This window comes from Macrobrachium nipponense, chromosome 38 (genome assembly GCF_015104395.2).
Source record: "Macrobrachium nipponense isolate FS-2020 chromosome 38, ASM1510439v2, whole genome shotgun sequence".
Taxonomy (NCBI): Eukaryota; Metazoa; Arthropoda; class Malacostraca; order Decapoda; family Palaemonidae; genus Macrobrachium; species Macrobrachium nipponense.
The window spans coordinates 18227684-18244192 of NC_061098.1; the positions used below are offsets into that span (position 1 = coordinate 18227684).

Genomic DNA, 16509 nt, shown 5'->3' on the forward strand with positions numbered 1-16509 from the left:
ATGATCATTCGGTTTCCTAAATACATCATTCAATTTTCCATACATTTCACCATAATTTGCGCCTATGAACATTTCCTAAGATAAAAATAAATAGATTGTGACGAAATATTAAATTACAGATATTACAGACCGCAAAATATATCCCCTTCGCCAAGAGAGAGAGAGAGAGAGAGAGAGAGAGAGAGAGAGAGAGAGAGAGAGAGAGAGAGAGAGACCATCTGACGATGACGCAAGGGAAAACGCCCACGTTCCCAAAACCGAGTGGGTGAAATCCTAAAGCTGAGGATTCCACCTGCTCAAACTCCCTTAAATCATTTTAAAAATGTCGTTCAGAGTAACCCGAGATCATGACGACGTTCTTTCCAGATGGGAAAATATACATGACTTAACATCGTTGATGAGTTCACGCCAAAGCACCGGCCAGTAATTACTAGGTAAAACCACTGTAATTCACGACTGCCAAAAAAGGAGAGCAAACGCGTTCACTTATGGAGACATTCGTTTTCCTAACTAAGTATAATAAGCTTGGTCGAAATCATTGAACTTGTAACTTCATAAGTTACGTTGATGAAGACGAATTTTAAGCCTCGCGAGAATTTTATAAAAAGTACAGCAATTTCACCCGTAAACAGAATTTCTTTTTTCCTAATAGATACTTAAGTGCTAGACCATGGATACTCCCATTGAAACAAACTTCCACATTACCCGCTTCATTCTCCTGCCTACTGTAAACATGAGGGTTTATCAACAGCACTTTGAATGCATCAAACAAACAGTATCCTTAACCTGTATCTTGGACGATCTTTTGGGCTTCCTGAATATGGAGTTCCTTCCTTGCAATCCCTGTTTCAAACATTGATCCACACACACACACACACACTGTATCTATGTGTGTATGGGAGCTAGTGAAGACTGATTATCGAGTTAGTATCTTCCGTAGTAGTGAATGCCACAAAATGCATGAAACTGACTAAAGGATTGAAAAAAGGGTATCCCTGAACTCTCACGCTAACAGAAAACGCGTCTATTAACTCGCCCTCTTACATTAAACCACCAGGCTATGAATTCACTTCTCAAAGCCACTGAATGTCAAATGTAAGAGAAAGAACGAAATGGATGCTGCTGTAGATAAAATGTAAGAAAAAGAACGAAATGGATGCTGCTGTAGATAAAGGGCTGTCTACTACTGGGATCCACAAGAATAAGGAATGCTGATAAACGATGATGTAATCAAGTTGTCATGAGATGTTTTGGAGTGAATGGAAAGCGATGGGTTGGTGGCTTGGTTGCCAAGGTGAATCACACGTATAGGCTTAGGGAGGACGAATGAGGACCGTCTTTGTGGTGTGGAAGATTTGTCAGAGTGGATCACGGTCTAGAAAGTGGATATGCTTTTCTATCCGAGCAGCACGAGTACACGTCAGGGGAAGAAGGGTGGTGGACTGAGCGTGGCTGGCGGTTGATACGATCCACTACGATTGTGGATTTCTGGTTGAATTATACTTTGAAACGCTTTCATAAGCGTACGCAGCCTTACCGTGCTAGCAAAAGTTAAGTATATCTTAGTTTAACCAGACCACTGAGCTGATGAACAGCTCTCCTAGGGCTGGCCCGAAGAATTAGATATTTTTACGTGGCTAGGAACCAATTGGTTACCTAGCAACAGGACCTACAGTTTAATGTGTGATCCGAACCACATTATATCGAGAAATTAATTTCTAACCACCAGAAAAGAATTCCTCTGATTTCACGTTGGCAGAGCGGGGAATCGAACTCGGGACTACCGAATCGGTAGACGAGCATGTAAACCACTCGTCCAACGAGAAACTACTTTGCAAGCAAACCTTGCAAATTACGTACTCCTCCTCCGACTTCTCCCACCAATCTGCCTACAAATATAAATACGAACTCAAACAACATGCGCATCAGTTTCATGGGTTTACTTCAAACCAGCAACTGCCATCGACTGAATCCTTCCACAAGCAAACTTCCCACATAACTGGTTCTTAGCAGGCCCTACTTGATTCACTCAACTTCCTAGATAAAGTGTTCCCAAGTATACCCTCACTAGATCTGTTTCACAGAGGGGGTTGACGTCAAGTCACAGCAAACAGCATTGAGGGCGTAGTTTTAAATGGGCAAATTACACCTAAGGACAGTTTTGGGCATTTTAAAATTGATATTTGAGTTTCTAAACTTATGAAATGCGATGAAAAGCTAATTTCAGATCTTTTTTTTTCTTTGTTGCATTTAGTGAAAAATCCGTAATTCTTACTTTTACTCAGAGGCGAAACATCGCTCTTCAATCAACTATTTACAATAAAAGAAAGTTTTTACAATAAAGGAAAGAGTTATAACATTTAAAACCACGCCTGGGAGATTTAAGCAATTTCCATACATTGTAAACAATCTATCTGAATGTGATGGACCCTCGGTGAGAGAGGATCTTTGACCATCGGTGACGAAAAAGGGTTTATGGCCCCTTAATGACAATAGCAGTTCATCAATTGTCCGTCCTTGACCTCAGTGAGGCGATCGGAAATATGGCAAAGCATGCACCTAACTTCTCTTACTTGTGACTGGAGAATGAATCGAGACAACCATTAGAAACTGCATTTATTAAACCACAAGTTGTTTACTCTGAGCCATTTACGTAACCAAGTCACCAGTTAGCTTTCTCGTTTCATTCTCCATTATTCCATTAGAATGACAATCGTAATTGGCGCTAATTGAGTTTCATCTCTCACACTAGCATAGCCAGGGCATGAGACAGGGTATAATAATGATCCTAGACTCCACTACCACCTGTCCCTTACATGTATCATGTCATCAACTCTTACTGCCATTATGTATGATACTGAAGGCCACTGCCTGTCGTCTCATCAAATCCTAGAGCTTGACAATCCCGGTCAACATGATTTCTCTCTCTCTCTCTCTCTCTCTCTCTCTCTCTCTCTCTCTCTCTCTCTCTCTCTGTCTCTGTCTCTGTCTCTGTCTCTGTCTGTCTCTCTCCCTCTATACACACACACACACACATAATATATATATATATATATATATATATATATATAGATATATATATATATATATATATATATATATTGCTACGTTTATTGATCTCCTCGTCTACCCAGCAATTAGTTAAATATTTTGATTGCTAAAAAGGCAGCCATATTCCTCCAAATATCAGCTGATTTAGGCGGGAAACCAAAGCTAGCCAGCCAGAGATAGGAATATCCTGCTAGAAGGGGGAAATAGACTTGTCAGCTTTAGGGACGTATCCCAAAGGGAAGGATGTAGGTAGACTGGTACTTATTAGGCCTACGTCTTAAGCTCCTTTTTCCTGTGAACCCTCTGCTGGCTGTATGTTTTGTTTCCAGGATTGCCCTGCTCTTGGGGGGTTAAGCTGGCCCCCCAACACCCAGGAAACACACCTGCCCTCGCTCTAAGTCAGCTCCAGTCGTGACCTCGGACGGATGTCCTGGTAGCCAGCCTCCCACACTTAGGCCTAACGGCGTTACTGGCGCGCCCAGAGCCCCAGACCTGAGACAAAACCCCAGGCCGCATTTCTACAAAGGTCCACTGATCATGGCATCCAGGTACGTCTTGTGAAACAGCATATTGCCAGTTCCTTACCTCCTAATTTTCACAAATCAAACTTCTAACTCATCCCTTTGTTCCTCTCACTGCCTCATGGCCGCATGCTTCCCTTGTGTGATCGTCCCAGACAAATAAAGTCATTGCATACCTCAGTTAAACACTAGAGTGCCTTTTCCCCAGTGTTAGAGAACTGAATAATCGTAACTTGTGGAAGAAGTCCTTTTTTCTTGTATCTGGTCTAATCTGGGATCTTTTCCAGATTCCCTGAGTCACGTGTCCAAGTCTTGGCGCCCGCAAGTGTTGCATTACCGCAAGATTTCGAAACCAGCTTTTACGTGAATCTCATTTTGAGCCAACTATCATCCACTTGAGAGATATTATTAGTCCACGTGTGGACCAGTTGCATTTACTTTCCCAGGCTTTTAAGCAGCCTCTTGTAAATAAATAGATGTAAAGTAATTAGCTGAGTTTTTTGGCGACCTTTTCCTCTAGAGTAAATTATCACTATAAATCCTTTTTACGGTAAGTTCAAGTAATTTATTCTGCTTTTCCCTCCACTATTTCTGTTTACGTATTTGAGCCCCTTCAAGGCCAAGCTCATACGTAACAATATATATATACATATATATATATATATATATATATATATATATATATATATATATATATAATATATATATATATATAGATATATATATATATATATATATATATATATATCGAACTACAAATGTCCTTTAATACTTTAATATCTAATTCGCTCTACCTCGGAATTAATATATTTCATATATGCTTAACCGAGGGGGAATTTATAAGCGATAATAGAAATGGGCGATCGACAGGCGCGAACCAGCGACCTCTCAATTCCAGGACTGGCAGTGAAAGCCTTAAACCACCCCGACACTGGCGTGTCGGGGTGGTTTAAGGCTTCACTGCCGAGTCCTGGAATTGAGAGGTCGCTGGTTCGCGCCTGTCGATCGCCCATTTCTATTATCGCTTGATTCCCAAATTCCCCCTCGGTTAAGCATATATGAAAATATATTAATTCCGAGGTAGAGCGAATTAGATATTAAAGGACATTTGTAGTTCGATATATATATATATATATATATATCTATATATTATATATATATATATATATATATATATTTCTCTCTCTCTCTCTCTCTCTCTCTCGCTCTCTCTCTCTCCTCTCTCTCTTCTCTCTCTCTCTATATATATATATATATATATATATATATATATATATAATTGGAATGGTGATCATCCAGGCTCCAATCATCAAACCTAACGAATTGCAGCCCTCTAGCCTCAGTGCTTATTATTTTATTTAAGGTTAAAGTTAGCCATGGTCGTACTTCTGGCAGCACTATAGGTACCAACACCATAGGCCACCGGACAGTGCTGAGTGTCATGGGCTGGGCTGGGGCTGAGATTTCTATGGGCCGTGGCTGAGGCCACCACCGGACAGAAGGCGCATATGTTACTCGTGGTTTTATTTGCCATTAATATTAAGTCTTTGGCCTGTGATGTTTTTGACGCCAGTTTTGTACGTTCATTTGAGCTGTATTTCCTCCTATGGCAGAGTTGTGCGTTATATAGATAATCGTCTTGGCATTATTGTGGTTGACTGATGGTGCGAGAATACGGGATTTATTTTCTGATATTTTATTTAAAAGAATTATTTTCTTAGAATTATATATATATATATATATATATATATATATATATAATATATATATATATATATATATATATATATATATATATATATATACAGACAGTTTATGATGGCAGTCTACCCGCAAAAACATAAGATATCGTTGATAAAACTTGAACAGCAAGATATGTTACGGAAACATGAATAACAAGCCAAGGTAAAAACATATTTTGAATGTCCCGTTATCTTTTAGAAAAAAACTTGTTTTTATAAAAGAAGGAAATCTTGAGACATAAAAGCGAAAGAAGCAATAACAAATATATATATATATATATATATATATATATATATATATATATATATATATATATATATATATATATATATAATATAATTCTAAGAAAAATAATTCTTTTAAATAAAATATCAGAAAATAAATCCCGTATTCTCGCACCATCAGTCAACCACAATAATGCCAAGACGATTATCTATATAACGCACAACTCTGCCATAGGAGGAAATACAGCTCAAATGAACGTACAAAACTGGCGTCAAAACATCACAGGCCAAAGACTTAATATTAATGGCAAATAAAACCACGAGTAACATATGCGCCTTCTGTCCGGTGGTGGCCTCAGCCACGGCCCATAAAACTCTCAGCCGCAGCCCATAAAACTCAGCCACTGTCCGGTGGCCTATGGTGTTGGGTACCTATAGCGCTGCCAGAAGTACGACCATGGCTATCTTTAACCTTAAATAAAATAATAAGCGCTGAGGCTAGAGGGCTGCAATGCGTTAGGTTTGATGATTGGAGGCTGGATGATCACCATTCCAATTTGCAGCCCTCTGGCCTCAGTAGTCTTTAAGATCTTAATAAACCTAGGTAAACTGAAAAGAGTATTAAAGGGAGCGAACGAAGCGAAGAGAAATAAACAACCTCTGAAGGAGGACTTCAAAAAAGCTTCCTCACCATGCGCACTCCATCATTTCGTTAATATGTAGTGTGATGTGCCAGGCAGGGCAATGACCTTTAAGATGAGTGCCAGGTAGGGCAGTTAACTCAACGAGTCTCTTCTTTCTTATCGGGTCCCTTGGAACCAGAAGCACAAGAACGCATACACTGCTATTATCTATCTAGTAATCATACTATGCACACGTATATCCCGAAAGGCCTTCTAACTCAGCCTGACACATACTAGACACCCCATATATAACAAAAAGAACGATGCCCCCCCCCCCCCCCAAAAAAAAAAAAGAAAAAAAAAAATGGATGTTCCTGGTTTTACCTTTAAATCAAGATTTTTACGCACTTCCGTTTAAGATGGAGATTATATTTACAAGAAAACAAATGCTTATTTAATATTCTACCACAGAAAATGCAACGTGTATCCATTTATTAATTATTCATTTTCAGTTAAGTAGTTTCCACCGACGCCATCATCCTAGGTTTGGGACGATTCGTCCCTAGTTTGACGAACAGGCCTAAGCCAATTTTCCCCCATTCTGAAAAAATGGGCTTAAAAGATTTTGATATGATTCAGAGCTTCTACTTAGCTCAATTTTTTTAAGGAAATTTCGTTTGAAAATGTGAAAACACAGACAGATGAAGTTTTGATATGTTATAGAGCATAAAAACTGAGACACCTTTACTGGAAAAATCATATACTTAGATAAAACGGGATTTGCCAGTTCGTCAAAACGGGGGAATTACTGTGGGTACTGTTCGAGTCCAACCTTTCGTCACTGCCTTCTCTATACGTACCCACCAGGAAGCTACAAGACCAGCTGGACTCTAGCCAGTGCCCTATACGTACCCACCATAAAGCTACAAGACCAGCTACCACGAAGCTACAAGACCAAAAGTCCCCAACAAGGAAAGTAGCCTAGTATGAAGGGAATAATCCAAAAGCAAAGAATAACTATATCAGTTCTATACCAAAAAATTAAACAAGCTACGAAATGAGTTCGATCGCAAATTATTTAAACCTGCTAGTACACTGGGTAGTATTGAACCTCACAGAAGAAAATAAGCTAAGAATTACCTGCATATCTAGTAATACCCAAGGTATACTGTATATTCTCGAAAGATCTGAATGCAAAAGATGAACAAATATCACTGGAAAAAAATGATAAAGAAGGTAAAAGCTAAGTGAACGACGGTGCCAGAGATCAATACAGACCTGAAATTTTTGTTTGCACATTTCAGAATTCACTGACCTGGTGCGGAGGAAGCTGCAGAACAATATCTAAAATATGGGAAAATAAGAGAATAAAAACAACTCCCCTCTGCGGACATCTGCAAAAATCCTGAAGTTCTTTTTTTTTTCTTGAGACAAAGAAAGGACAGCCGGGAAATAGTTCCCAAAAGTGAACTTACAATCAAGAATGATACCAACAATTACAAGTTACAAGGAGTTACAAGGACTGGCAACCATATGTATACAGAAATTATGTATGCAATTTCGTAAAGTAACTAAATCTACGGGCATAACCAGCCGCTTTTCACGGGCAAAACCAGCTCCGTTTCAGGGAATTTCTTCTCACCCCCACCCCCATCGGTGGGGGAAGGGTAGGATGAAACCCCATTACTAACCATCTTTGGGATTCTCACCATAACCCAGCCAAGTTTCATCCCAATCCGACAAGCCGTTTGGCCGTGATTGAATGACAGACGGACGGACGGACGGACATTACGCCCATTATAGTAAGTTTAGGATGCCTCAAGGGCTTGTTAGTCCATCCGAGGAGACACCGTGTGCTCACTTATCTCTGGGATTTACACGCATTCAAAGAAACAGTCAATGGATAGAGAGAGAGAGAGAGAGATCCAGTTCTCTAGACTTACTAACAAGCATCCTTTTCGTTTTGTTAGGGTTCAACTTCACCTCCAATTATCTTCACCATGAAGTCTACAAGCCCATAACCTCGTCTTGTTATAGAGAGAGAGAGAGAGAGAGAGAGAGAGAGAGAGAGAGAGAGAGAGAGAGAGAGAGAGAGAGAGAGGTGAACAATTGCCTTTTAATAACGGTAACCTTATTTTGGAATTATGATACGAAGGATACGGACCACACCTACTACTAGAATCATTACATTTTTTATACCTATGAAAAACAATACAGCGCGAATAATTCTCACGAAAATAAAATGGAATTCTACCAATATTTTTTTTTTCACTAACGTACATTTGTTCTAATTCCTTTAAACGTTGCAGAGTCCTGAGAGATTCTAGTGCTAAAAAAAGGATAAAAAACAAATTAAATCAATTTCGTCGATTTTTTTTAATCTGTCCCCAAAACAATTTTCCAATTTCTCTAAACCATAAAGTCTCACGCTAGTAATTAATCTCGTGGCACTCACCAATCTACAGCAGATTTCTAGGTGCATACGCTGCGATGCAAATGATGTCAGCTTGCGTGCCATTGCACGACTGGATGCCGAGGAGAAATGCTCAGCACGTCTCTCTCTCTCTCTCTCTCTCTCTCTCTCTCTCTCTCTCTCTCTCTCTCTCTCTCGAGTTAGGTGGCAGCGCGTCTAGCTTGCAACTGGACGATCCTTGATCGAATTTCTAACCATAAGTACGAACTGGTACATTCCCTAAATTCTATCACGCCTCCGTTGACATAACCCGTAGGTTAGGTACATTGGTGTTATATTAATATGCTAACAAAACGAGAGGATCTTGACGATATAATCATCGTCCTAGAAAGGCTAAATCATTCAGAAGGTCGTTCATTTAGTTTTTTTTTTATATATATATTCATTCGTTTTACCTGATTCAAATTTACTCATTACGTGTTAACGTCTACGTACAACAGTGCACATAAGCGATGGTATAACTGAATAAACGTTGAATTCTTTAACCATTTGGAACTGTTATAGATGAAAAAAAAATAAATAAATAAAAACAAACCAAGAAGAAAATAGCTCATCCATAATTAGGCCGTTACAAAGAGAGAGAAGCACGCTCCAAAGAAACGTGCCTTTCAGAGACAAACTGATCAGGTGTTCTTGAAAGGGAGCCTTTTACACTGGCCATGAACTGTACTCTTGCAAACCTAATAATTATTCATAAACTCAGCAATTTGCATTAGGAAAATCATGTTATAACTCATTTAAGAGCAGAGAGAGAGAGAGAGAGAGAGAGGAAAGAGAGACGATGAGAGATGAGAGAGAGAGACGAGACCGAGAAGAGACGAGGAGAGGAGAGAGAGAGAGAGAGAGAGAGAGAGAGAGAGAGAGAGAGAGAGAGGTACCTTAAAATGAATTTACATCAACCTTAGCGACGGCGTGATCCTACGATATAAGCATACTAATCATCTGCGTAGATTTTTCAAGTTTGCTGTAAATATAACACAGAAACACGGTAAAATTCTTGTATATAAAATGCCACCCGCGCCCCCCACCCCCTACGAATAAAAAATTAAGGTAAATATGTCATCAAAATACCGTGGACTGAGTTTGTCGTATATTTTGAGACATTTTCTTAATCTACAAAAACGAAAAAAATCTTCCTCAGACCATTTAAGTTTGTCACTTTCGAGAGCTGAATGTATCAGACTCAAGAACAGCAAAAGGCATATCATTCAAAAGACGAGTGTTTCACTTTCATTCAGACTCCGAGCGCGTTTTTTTATGTCAAGTTTGAGTTACGAATACGTTCAGGAGCTTTCTGGGAGATTAGACTGATATATCATTTAAAGGTCGAAATCATCAAAATACTTTTGTCTAAAAATTTTGTTCATTATGTAATTCGAATTTTAGCATCACAGTATTCGAATACTGAGTTTGCACCTTTATTCAATAATCAATTTTCTCAACAGTAATCGGGAGCTGATTTCATCACAGCATTTGAAGACTGGGTCTGTCTCATAAACCGAGATGTATTAGTCAGATTTCCAGAGAGATAGATTTCTCACATATACTGACAGCCAATGCCTCACTCAAAACAAAAATATTGTTAAAAATCCTAATATATAATTACCATATTACTTTATATCTATAAATTTATTATATATATATATATATATATATATATATATATATATATATATATATATATATATATATATATATATAAAGCTCTGGCATCGTTTACATTAAATATATATTTGATGACTGAGTTTATCCCATAATTAATGAGAGCAGGGTTCGTTCAATTACTCAGCAACAATCTGTAGAGTCACATCATCTAATATCTGAGTCTGTCGCATCATTCAGGACTTTGACTTAGCTTTAAAAATCAAGAATTCTGTTTCCTTCTATGAAACCTGTTATCAAATAAGAGGTACATCAAGAACACAGATAGATAAAATCCAAGGTCTACGGTTACTTTTTTTTCAAGAACCTTAACTTGAAAAACTAAAGCTGATAATGCTAAAAACCTTAAAAAAATAAAGTCAAGAATGCCAAGTAGTGAAGAAAGTCCAGAAAATATAAGATTACCTTAAGAAAGGAAGTTAAGAGTGACGCTATTAACAAAGGAAGTTCAGAAGAGAATCACACCATATAAATGGAAAATCTTTAAAAAGAAGAAAAACAAAGAGAGAGAGAATTATAAGAAGGTCAAAACCACATTAAAATGAAAGCTGACATCTTAATACACATCAAAAAAAGTTATGAATGCTAAGCCACATCTACGTTAAGATAGGGCCACATTATTCACACTATAAAATACAGAACTCTTTACTGCTTGCGATTAATCAAGGACTAAGAATCATCTCACGCTTATTTATTACATCTTAATAACAATCATTGAACAGGATTTGTTGAATGATTAAAAAATGAACAATAATAATGAATCAACTGATAAAGCACATGAAATCGAAAAATGAATGGGCAAACGCCATCGCAAATAACAAATAATGGAATACGTTCAAAATCTCTGATATTAACTCAAGACAATGAAACAATGAAGCAATGTTAACTGAAAATAATTATGAAAATACGATAAGTGATCGATGAATAGTTGTGAAAAGTAAACTATTTAAAAAATTTTAACTGTAATGTAAGTGAAGCAATGTTAACTGAAAGTTATGATAAAAATACGAAAAGTGATCCCTGAATAATTTGTGAAAAGTAAACTAAATAAGAAAATCAACCAAAAAAAAAATTATTAACTGTAATGTAAACTGCTTCCCCATAACACATTTCAATTATAACACAGAACAATGCAACGGGGTGGAAAAGCCCCCCGGTCTCTTAATGATTGGTGTCCTGCTCATCCTTACGTCATCACCGCCTCTTGCTGACGTCATTTGCTTCTGCCTGCCCGTAGCCAAGGTCGCGAGGGGATAATGAACGGAGTGCCCCACCTCGCGTTCCGATTTGACGCAAGGGACACATACCAGAAGGCGGTGTCTTTTAACGTCCATTGTTAAATAGATTAAATTTTAACAGATCTCTTTAGAAAAAAATAAAACCCCGCTTTCCCTACGCGCGCGCGCGCGCACAACACACACACACACACACACACACACACACATATATATATATATATATATATATATATATATATATATATATATATATAAAAGTCATATCACATCTCCGTGATTCATATACATATATCGAGTACAATGTCCTTTAATATCTAATTCGCTCTACCTCGGAATTAATATATTTTCATATATGCTTAACCGAGGGGGAATTTTTTTTCCTCGATAATAGACTTGCCTGGACCAAGGCGCGAACTCATGGATCCTTTCAAATCCAGCTTCACTGACGTTCCTGGATTTGAAAGGATCCATGAGTTCGCGCCTTGGTCCAGGCAAGTCTATTATCGAGGAAAAAAAATTCCCCCTCGGTTAAGCATATATGAAAATATATAATTTCCGAGGTAGAGCGAATTAGATATTAAAGGACATTGTAGCTCGATATATATATATATATATATATATATATATATATATATATAGTATATATATGTAGATATATATATATATATATATGTAGGTATGTATGTATGTATGTATGTATATATGTATATATATATATATATATATATATATATATATATATATATATATATATATATATATATACACGAACAAAGTTACAGCCACGAAGGAAAATTGAAACACTGGAGATATTAAGCACTTAGCATCTCCAGTGTTTCAATTTTCCTTCGTGGCTGTAATTTGTTCGTATAATCATCACGTTTTTTTTTTATTTCTTCGTGATTTAACATCACACATACCCCACATATATATATACATACAAAGGCCCATAAAAACTATTTGATTGTTGGGACCATTCGAGCACTTCCTTCTTTGCTTCTGATCACAGAGAAGGAAGTGCTCGAGATATATGGTTGCAACGTACAAATAAGTGTTTTATGTGTCTTTTATCTTCATATATACTGTTGTGTTACAGTAAAAGAGATTCAAATAAATATGTACCTATATACGTATATATACATGCACTGGCGTAATTTTTGGAAAAGAAAAATCACATGCCTATATATATATATATAATATATATATATATATATATATATATATATATATGTATATATCATATATAGTATATATATATATATATATATATATATACTATTTATATATATAATATATAATATGATATATATATATATATCCACACACATATACATATATATATACATATATATATATATATATATATATATATATATATATATAAGATGTTGAAGTAACACGAAAGCGCTCGGTACTCCTTCTTTTATTTTTCATGTGGCCTTGGCTAAATAAATTTTGGCTAAATATATTGTCACACGCTATTTAGTGACATAAGTGTGTTGTGTGGTGTGTGTGTGTGTATATTATAATATTATATAATATATATATTATATATATATATATATAGATATATATATAAATATATAATATATTATATATATATAATATATATATATATATAATATCTATATATATATTACACACATAAACACAGATGTATGTGAGTGTTTTTCATCGTTTCCCAATAATTACGTTAATGAAATGACACTGTTATTGTAGGCGACGACACATTACCGACGCTTGTTTTACTTAACAGTTTTTAGTATTCATAACGACACAGTTGTTATAAACGATGTTCACAGACATTATGGAAGGCATCTATTATTATTATTATTAAAACTACATCACTTAAATTAACAGAATTATTATTATTATTATTATTATTATTATTATTATTATTATTATTATTATTATTATTATTATTATTATTATCATTATTATTATATCAAGTCAGAGGGTAAAAGCTACGTAGTGTATGATATTTGTCTTAGAAACTTGTGGCCAAGGACAAGAAAAATCCACTTGACACGACGCTTGCAGCCATAAGCACACCAAGGAAGGCAGGGAATACTTACAAACGCAAAAATAGGTCTGCACACAAATCAATTTCATGCTGCACAGAATGTCTTAGCCGTGCATAATTAGTCCTGTTTTGAGAAATACACAGCCGATAGCCGGACGACGCGAGGACAACACGAAGGATTATTCGCAAAAAATCGTCGGGTGCGATTTCCAACTCATGATTCCAGCGCTGGAAAACGAGAGATGGGCGGGTTGATGATCGAGAGGACACGAACGCTGCTCACTTCCAGTCACGGGCTGTCGGTGCATACTGTTGTTGTCCTGGTAACCTGTGGCGCGCTCGGCACTGCTTTCTGCCTCCGCCTCCGCCTCCGCCTCCGCCTCTTCTCATTCGTCTTTTACTCCACCTTCACTCGGAATGAGTGCCGCGACTGGCACCTCGCCCCGTTCGTGAAAACTGGCACCGACTACTCACGTACCTGGATAAACCTTTCGCCGTTTATAAACCATGGTAACGAGAGATAAGCATCAGCCGGTCTGCTAGTATAGTGGTTAGTGTCTCGTACTGCCACTCAGATGTCGTAGGCTCGCGTCTCCCCCAGGGAGATGAAAAGTAGGCTCGCGTCTCCCCCATGGAGATGAAAAATCACTGCTGCAGTATGGGGTTTGCGGTGGGAGGTTGAAACCAACATTCTTTGGAAGGTTTTAATTTCAAATCAGTGGCCCCTTTGGTGGGCTTGTTCCATGTGAATAGGTTTTATCTGCTGAAATATAATAATAATAATAATAATCACACATCACAGGTACAAAGAGGCAATGCAGGCAAATGCAATAATCGGCTAGTGTTACCGACACAGGTGACGATAAAATGGTATTATCTGAGGAATTATACAACCTTCAATGACAAAAGTCATAAGACAGTTACTGCAAATGCACACACATGATGAGGATCAACTCTATACAAACCAACATTAAACATTTCATTACCAATACCGCAGGAAATTACACCCTGACAAAGACTGCTGTATTAATGAACTGGTATTACTGTTACTGCTGTTAGTCAAAACGAGCAAACTTCTGCATGGGACAAAACCATAAGGCCACTGATCTGTATAGGCACCCTCCCAATAATAGAATTCCATTTGTGAAAGAAAAGGCAAGAGGAAATAAATATCTAGCGTGCATGGTAGTTTAAAGTAGTACTAAAGTTCCATTTGTCACGCTCGGCACAAATAACACTGCCAATGAGACCATCCCACAGTTTTAAGGTAAAACGAATGAAGACCTCAGGTAACGATCGGTGATGTAATATAGCGAATGCTGAATCTGAACTGACTCGCATGCACTAGTTTTTGAAGGAGCTTTGAAGTAACAGAGCCCGTGGAATGTAATAGATGGCCAAACAGGATACATTTGATGGGGAACTGAATAACAATATCTGCACCACCGTTTCGATAGCTATAGGCTTCACGAACCATACCTGGTCTTGTGGCAACATATGACGACATAAATAATGTGCAAAATAAAGGCAGTCCGTGATAACCACAACTACCGTCATTTATTCAGAATCTTCATGGTCTTGGTTACGTATGAAAAGGGAATCGTGGAGTGGGAAAACGATACAAGATCGAATTATCAATGAGTTTTAAGATTTTCAGAGAGCAGTCGTATACCCAACTGACTACACCTCCTCCTGATCTGTTCCGGATCTCTGTTACAGACAGCAACATTTTTTCCACGTTCAACAGGTCACTCTGCAGAGCACAATAAAATAAAAGATGTCATAAAATAAACGAGATCCCAGACCTCACAGCATGGAGTTTCCCTCCAATCTAGATGGATTCCTTTATTAATGAAATGTGACGGAACTAGCACAACAGGATGTCACTGAAACGCACTGCTCTAATCCGGTGATAATATTAGCCTGCCAGTAGCCAAATTCAGGAAGCAGCATTCCGATATCTCAGAGTCAACGTTACAAAACTGAGTCAGTCGACAGCCCAAGAGCGGGGAAGAGGCGACGAGCACGAAAGGAAGATGGAGGCATGGAAAAATATAGCTTGCCTTCCCTTGCAGACGAAGGTATCTTAGACCAGAGTTACCAAGGTATAGTCAGAACCAGCAGAGACCTCACGCTTAAATACTTGGGAAATTTGAGATAAACAAAAACAGGCCCGGAGAATGGCACACAAACAAGAGTGTATATAATACGTCTCAGAAAGGTGCTCAAGTATGATCGTCTCACAAAAGCATCCTTGAGTGGGTTCAGACGGTATACACAAAGAGTATGCTTACAAATGAAAACACGATTAAAAAAGGCCATATTCTACAAGCCCGAACTCTACCTAGTCACATCTGCAAAGCATTAAATAAATGTATGCTTGTTTACTAACGTGAAAATCAAACGTATATAAATTCTTTGGATGATCCAAAATGTATTGTACAAGACTTTATAACAATTTCAGTTTAATTAAGGAGTGAACATTCGATGATTTTTCTTTACTTAATGCTACCGCTGTTAATTTTTTTTACTAGGTCTTTATCTGCTTTTTCCATAAGAATGAAGGAGGAAAAGAGAGGGTGCGGGAACTTCACCCCAAATGTGGATGGGAAATTGTACTGCTTCCATAATTACGACAAATACAACCCATGGCAAAAAAAAAGTCTGAATGGAATAGCATGGAATATAGAGTTTAGGTCAAAGGCCAAGCACTGGGACCTATGAGGTCACTCATCGCTGGAAATGAAATTGAGAGCAGGTAAGGCTTGAAAGGTGTAACAGCACGAAAACCTCGCAGTTGCATTATGAAATCACTGTTAGCGGAGGGTGTAAAAGATAATATGAATGGAGGGACAGTAAAAGGAATGAATGGCGTTGCAGCTAGGGGGCCGAAGAACGCTGCAAAGGATCTTTAGCAATGCCAACAGTGTACCCAGTGAGGCGCACTGACG

General features: G+C 37.7%; 1 protein-coding gene across 1 annotated transcript in view; it reads right to left on the minus strand.

The window, feature by feature from the left end:
• The window catches only part of LOC135209764 (stromal interaction molecule homolog), a gene marked incomplete in the record, with an annotated part of 256094 nt that overhangs the window by 100140 nt on the left and 139445 nt on the right, over nucleotides 1–16509 (minus strand).